This window comes from Paramormyrops kingsleyae, chromosome 14 (genome assembly GCF_048594095.1).
Source record: "Paramormyrops kingsleyae isolate MSU_618 chromosome 14, PKINGS_0.4, whole genome shotgun sequence".
In the NCBI taxonomy this organism is placed as follows: domain Eukaryota; kingdom Metazoa; phylum Chordata; class Actinopteri; order Osteoglossiformes; family Mormyridae; genus Paramormyrops; species Paramormyrops kingsleyae.
The window spans coordinates 15,368,068-15,375,569 of NC_132810.1; positions in this window are offsets into that span (position 1 = coordinate 15,368,068).

The window sequence follows — 7,502 nt, forward strand, 5'->3', positions numbered from 1 at the left end:
AATATAAACCCCCCAAATAACCCATTCCCCCCCCCACATCCCCCAGGATGGAAGCAGTAGCGATGGCCTGAGGCAGGCCGCTCCCACTGCTAGCTGCTCCGGAACGTTCTGTGATGATGCTAGGCGTGGCTACGGTTTTGGAGGCTTGCTCCAAGCTCCCGGAGGAGGTCAGATGAGGTCGGCACGCTGCGGGGGGATCAGAGCTTTGAGGTCGCCACACCCTGGGCTTTGCTTCAAAGTGAAGCTTTACAAAAGTGCAAGGGGGTGTTTGTCGAGGGACGCTAATAAAACAGCTTGTCGTGTGCTGACCGGTGACATGGCCCTGCTTCTCCGATTAATCCGTCTGCTTCCCTCTGAGGGACCTCAGCATCACCGGAGCCGCCAGATGTCTGACTGTCCGCTGCCGTTAGTCCAAAGGCGGCCTGTCTCTTTAAATACCGCCTGCCCCTTTCATGGGGGCCAGGTTAACTCCTGTGTGGCGTCCCTGCGCAGCGCTGAGCTCGTGTGCAACGGACAACAGTTAGAATAGTTCTGGGCTTTTCAGACTTTTGTGCGTTTTGGGACGAGCCGATTGCGTGCTTGGAATTCCAGTGTCTCTTGTAACAGGAGAAGCCGATACACAGAAGAAGCTTGGAGCAGAGCAGAGGACATACAGCACGTACGAAATGTACAGCGCTGTAAAGCTGTCCGATTCACCGCTCAACGAAAGGGTGCTTTTCCACCGCACCAGGTACCGTACTTTTCGTACTTCAAGAAGGTACCAACAGTACGGTACTTCAAGGTGTTGGTTTTTCAGTGGGGTAAAAATTGGTACTGGAGCCGAATGACATCACAGCGCGACGTTGGTATTTTGTACTGAATTTGAAAAATGCCTGTAGCAGGACTGGACAACGTGCGACATTAATACCAACATCACAAGTCTTACATCGGTGGTCAGCTAGATAAAGATCAGGCTTTTTCTTACCTTCAATTTAGTATAGATATTATACCGCAGGACGTTCAGGTGATACTAAAACATTTTTACTCTCATAGGAAAATAACTTAGCAAGTTGTGCAATTTTAATAACTATTTCCCAATTTCGTTGTCAAGTTCTTATTCTTATTCTTCTTATTCATTTTCAAGATGATCTATGTTTGGAAATCAGTTTAAAGTTTTCCTCCTTTGCTTTTGCATGAGCACTGCATGCGTTCTCCCAGACAGTCATAATCATTATCGCCTTCGCTGTTTAAATCACTGCTAGACAGGATTATGAGAAATATATGTTGAACTCCTTTTTTTGTTTCATAAACACCCCAATATTTATTACAACAAAATCACATTGCAATATTTGAAAAAATTTCCAATACTGTGCTGTAATAGTATATTATACAAAATACTTTATTTCTTATTACGCTATCCTGATCCTGATCCTGATCCTGATCCTCCTGATCCTGATCCTGTTGTATCTGTTCTCCTGACTTCATTTGCCCATGCACCCATTATTAATGGTGTTTTTTTTTTTTTTTTTACATCTGTGACGTAATAGGTCCGCCAGTAAAATCCCAATACTGACAAGCTGAAAGGAGCCATATCGCCCCCTATTGTTGCGGAGTCTGACAAACTTCGGTGAATAAATCGATTCCCCCCCCCATGCATGTAAACTGGGACAGGGATAGTAGTCCGATTAAATGCCGTAATCAAGCTGTAACCGTAGCTGTGCATGTAAACGTACTGAGTGCCCTGGCATGCAGGCTGCATTTTTTTTCCATCTTGTCACTCAATTTCCTGATGCTAACCCCCCCCCCCCCCCGCCAACAGATCCTGGAACCCAGGCGAAGGCTGGGGAGGAACAGATGGGCACCCCCCATAATGGAACATAAATCTTCGACACCTCTCTGTGAGTCAGGTGGTGATTGTCCACCAGGCACCTAACATTTGGTGGGGTGGAAAAAACACCATGATGGATGATGTGTGAGATGGAGCCCATCTATGCTACGTCACAGCGGTCGGCAGCAGGACTCACGCAAATATTTCTCTAATGCGGAATATTTTTGTCAATCGGGTACCAAACCTTTGACAGTAAGCAGTGGCAGATCCTACCGACAGCTCCCTTCTATCTGTCGTTGGAGTTCAGCTGCTTGGTGTTTGTCATCAGTACCGATTTCAATCCCATGAGGCACCCTAGGCAAGCTGCACTACCGGTGCCCCCTGTCTGAGACAAAGTGAAATTGACCCCTCCAGCAGATGGCGCCCTTGGTGGCTGCCTTGTTTGCTGGCCTGGCCCAGCAGTGTTCAGACCTGCTAGTGCAAGCCCACTCACCAGGTCAGCACGGCCCAGCCCACGTTACTCTTTGTTTCTGATCGGCCCAGTACATGAGGTCACTTCCTCCACGAGGTGCATGCTGGGAAACCTTAGGGTCGTTCCTTAGATTGTGTGCTGAGTAAGGCTGAGTTCCCTCGGGCTGTTAAGTGTGTTTGATTGTCAAGTTGTTTTGTTTTGTTGACCTGAGGTTCTTGTAAAATTATTTCAAAGTCAACACTATGACGGGACTAAGCACTCTGAAACTTGTTGAAATGTCATTATATTTCAGTATTTCAGTAAATATAGGTCTAGTTTATTTTCCAGCTCAGTGATGACAGAAGCTTTGTTGCCTTGCCGATGAGCTGAATTAATTAAATGAACAATTAGCACCTGGTCTCTGGGGACTGCATGCAGTAGGCAGCCCAGCTATGCTGCCGACAGGAGGAGGTAGAGAAGACTCGGGCACTGTGAGAGCCAGCCCGGCGGGTCCTTCCTCAGGACAGTCACATGTTGTCCCTCAGCTTCCAGTCTGTTGCAGCACATGGTACCTACGTGTAGCATAACATCTTGCTTTCGTTTCCTGATTTCAAGACACCTGAGAGTATTTTTGTTTCTGTTTTAGTTGTCCAAGGACATCCTGTGCACACATGTGGTGAAAGAGTGGGTAGGTGGTCTGACTCACTTCCTGATCAGGGAAACGTGTCTCGTCGCTCCTTAATTCTTCTGAAGCTCTGCCTGCAGGTCTGGATTTTGGTAAAATGCTGCCTCACGTCTACCGCACATTTCCACTTGTCATTTAGGACAAGTCCACACCGATCGCTGGTTCTGTGGAACTCACTGAAGTGAGCAGTTAAGTGGGTAAAAGCTGGTGTGCTGGACTGTGGCCTTTGGCCTTGTAGAGATCACCGAGTCAAGAACACGGTGCATAGGCTGCATAGAGGGCACCATGTTCTGAAAAAGTGGCTGTATTAGTCAGCCAAGGCTGGGAGCGGAACCAAGCATGACAAACTGGGTTCCTGACCCTGAATGTACTGCTGTGCTTTTGAGCAAAGCGGTTCACTGTATGTTCCCCACATTGATCCCACACTTACTTGCTGTATGTTTAGGCAATGAGGAATAAATCTGTGAATGCAGAGTCCGACATCCTTAATTAGTCAGGGGAAATCGGGTTCTAAGTGACGAATGTAACTAAATACAATGCTAACTAGCCATTGAAATCCATTCACTGTTGCTCCTAGATTTATAGTCATATTAGTCATGCTAACATGCTAACAGCTACTGGAACAACCCTAAAAAATCTGTTTATAAAAGCAAGCAAGAAGCACATGCCATGAAACAGGTCTGTTGCCAGGGAAGGACAGGAAGTCGCAGAAAGCGGGAGGCTCCCCATCCTCTTGTGCTGAAGGAGAAACTTGCCCTGGCCCGAAGTCTGCCCTACGGTTGGAGAAAAGGGAACCCCCTCCCCCCCACCCGGTCCTAGATGAGGTCACACGCTCCCGCTTCTGAAGTGTAGGAAGTTGCCTCATTGGGGAATCCTAGCAGATCTGGCTGGTGGCTTTGAGACGTGCTCCAGAGCCCGCATCCTGTTTACAGAGACATCCGACACATGGGAAGAGCGTAAGGTCCCAGGGGCGGGCGGCCTGGGGATGGGGGCTTTTTCTGGTCTATGAGGATGGAGTCGGAAGTGCTTCCTGGGGAGAGTGACGGGAGTGGAGAAGGACGTTCCTCATGCTGGATGCTCGGCTTCTCCCCAGCTTCACACCATAGGTGCGCGGGTCTCGGGTCTCGGGTCTCTTCTGCAGCGTGGGCTGTACTCACACTCGGCCCGGTTGCCATGTACTGTGCCTGAGCACGATTGTCCCCCCTCCCCCGCTGATATCGCTCACATTGCACTTAATGTTTCGGGCCTGAGTTCGCTTCTGTCATCACCATGCCATTTTTACGTAGGATGTACAGAGCTATCAGACAGCACCATGGAGCTCGTGATTAATGTCCTTATCATCTGCTTTATTTGGAGTCCTTTTGGCTGCGATGACACACGGCCCTCACAGATTTATTGAGTATGCCGATTTTTATTTATTTGTGCCGCATATATAAGAAGGTAGTCCTAAATTTAATCTCAAATATGTTTTTGTGTGTTGCATCCAGTTGTTCCTGGATACTCTTGTCAGCCCAAAATTACAGCAAATACTGCATCTATGTCCTAAACCAAAGTAATCTTTTGTCGCCACGCTTGTTAAATATTTATTGCTACCCGATATGTACAGCCTACCTGATCCGTTCTTTCCGGGTCCAGTTCATGTATGGTGTACATGTGCGCACGCGTGCACGCATCATCGACATCACATCTAGTCTACCGTGCTCGGGTCTGGATAGTGTTCACACTAGGTGTACTGTGCCGTAGTCCGACTAATCCGGGCAGCAAATGGAGTGATCACGCTAGTCTGACGAACTGGACTTCGGGGGTCAAACGTGCTCGGTCACAGTGTGTATCACCTAGTGTGAGTACGCCCTTAGTCAACACGGCCATGTAGCGCCAAGGTGTGATTATCCTCAAGGTTCTCACATGTCACATGTTGTCTTTTCAAAACGTCGCATCAAAGGATTCATGAAAAAGGGTTCGTAAGATGTCTCATCAAATACAATGAAATATTTGTTTACCTCCCTGCAGACTTAAGGAACATATAAACAACGATAGAAATTAAATAACAGAATAGTGAGAACAATAATGTATGTACAATATACTGCAAACAGAAATGTACAATAACGTGCAGGATGGACAGCGAGGTGCTGTGAACGTGCCAGTGTGTAATAAATGACAGTGGTGACTGGGATTACACTGCGAGCTGGACTTTCATCTTTCGAGAAGTCGGCTGCAGAAATGTGGCCGGCATGCCCATCGTGAAAAGTGCGAAGCGCGGCCCCCGCTGATAGTCGAGCGCTCGCTCACGGCTGACACGGTGACTGTACTTATCACGCTGCCGTCCCGCCCACCTTGGAAATGTGTGACGCTAGCCTTTGTTTTCTTCCGCTGGAGGAATAATCAATCAGGATCTCACCGGGCTCTAAACAGCGCAGGAATAAGCAGCCGCAGAGAGGAACGTCCAGACCTTTTGGTGATTCATGAGACATCCTGCTGTTTTGGGATGAAGCCTCACTTCTGTTGTTTTCGTTCCACAAAAAGAAAAATAGCAGGTTCTGAAACGGCAGGGGGTCATCTGCAAGCGCTTCCTGCAGAATCGCGGCCTCTTAGCCACGTGATGCTGGGACACCCGCCTGCCTCGCGTTTATGCTCTTATTTTTCATTCTAACTGTGTAATGCATCATCTCTCCTCCATGCTCCATCTGTTTCCTCATATCAAGGGAATTAACACCCACCGGTGTCGAGGAGCCAATACCGTCGCGCTCCCTAGTCACACACCGTCCATATGAGTGATGACTAATCACACCATGTTAGGGTCTCTATTAGCTTCTCCTAATTTGAAAATCAAAGTTTATCTGCAGAAGATACACAGAGTAGGCTGGATAAAAAGCAAAACAGCTACACTTTACTGGAGCTTGGTGACGTCAAGACGTCTCCCCTCGTGTGGTTTGGCTGATGAGGGTGGATTGGTGTGGGTTCCGGTCCAGAAGCTGACATCTGCGGGCCGGGTTAAGGTCTGTTTTTGTGGCAGGGTCACCTGAGTCATTGCTGTACAGTTGAGGAGCGGCGAGAGGACGCGGGGAAGCACGTCTGGCCGCAGATAGATGGAAGGGAACGCCGTCCTTCCCGGCTCATTGTTCAGCTTCTGTCCCGGTCACTGGTTTATGATGCCTGTGGTTACGGAAGGTTCAGGCCCCTGCGGTCCCATAGGCTGCGAATGCTTCTCATTACTGGGCCAGAATGGAAGCAGACGCCATCCAGGCTACCCTTTCACCCTTGGAAACTTCCCCAAAAATGTCCCCCTTGCTAAGCAGCCACATTCCACACATTCTCAGCACTCACAGGGACTCTTTCCTGCACTTCACGCGGACGTTTGCTTATAGATATGATTGTATGGGAGGAAACGGCCGGAGAAAACAGCAGCTGTCGATAGCAGCAGGTAGGCCTGAGCTGGAGTCTGATTGTTTTCCCGTCTGTGTGCAGAAGAAAACAGCATGTTTGCATGGCGAGCACAATAAAATATCCCTGGCCGGCTGAACGCTGAGCCTGTTGGGTTGTCTGGGAGACGGTTAGCCAAACTGGCAGCCGACGCGACACGCATGCCAGCGACGACGACTCCGTGAACTCCGTCGGAAGAGGTGAGTTTTCATGGCAAGATTCCTGCCCGGCAAAAACAATCCGGCTTGGGTCGCGCTTCCTCGATGGAATTCTGCAAGCCCTTGTGCAGCTGTTTCTCTAATAATGCTTCCCTCTTATGCCCAATTCCAGGACTGGCGTCACACCCCTGACCAGACAGAAAAAAATCATTGTGATGGGTATTTGTTCTGCTGAAATGAAACCCATCTGTATCACGCTGGAGGCATCTGCATGTCTGACAGGGTCTGATCAGTTTGTATCTGGGACAAAATCTCACTGGGACCCCGAACTGTAAACACATAATTCAAGTGTAAATCAAATGAGCCAAATGTCATCTACTGTCAATACACAGTAGACCTCTGGCGTTACTTTGACTGGAGTAATTCAGTTAAAATCACATTTCTGAACAGTGAAAAAGTTAAATGAAACAGCAAAACGATCCTGAGGTATTATGTGACGCCTTGTCCACCTTACGCTTCACAGTTGAGGGTAGATGAGGAAATTTGCTGGATGTCTAAATGTCGGACTTCACTTCCCAGCAGACATTGGGGTCCCTGGTCCCCTCTATGGCCTACTAACGCCTTCCTTTAGAGAGCCCCTGTATCCCAGGCAGCGCTTGGCTGTACATGCAATCACACCCTCACACCCTGATCAAATTTCAGCATTTATGTCATGGTGAATAAGCAAGATGAATAAAGTCCTTGTGACTTTTGACCAAGCCCATGAAGGGATTCTGTCACACAAGTTGCTCACGGCAAACGTATAGCATGATTCCCAAGCTTAACAGTGATTTGCATTAAGCTGTTTGTTATTGGAGAATGGAGGTCAGCCCCGAATGGTCCAAATTTATCTTTACAGAACAGAAAAACGTGCAGAACTCCTTTCTGCTTGATGACTGCAAGGCGACTTTGCTTGACCTCACAGAGAAGGTGGCAGATGTG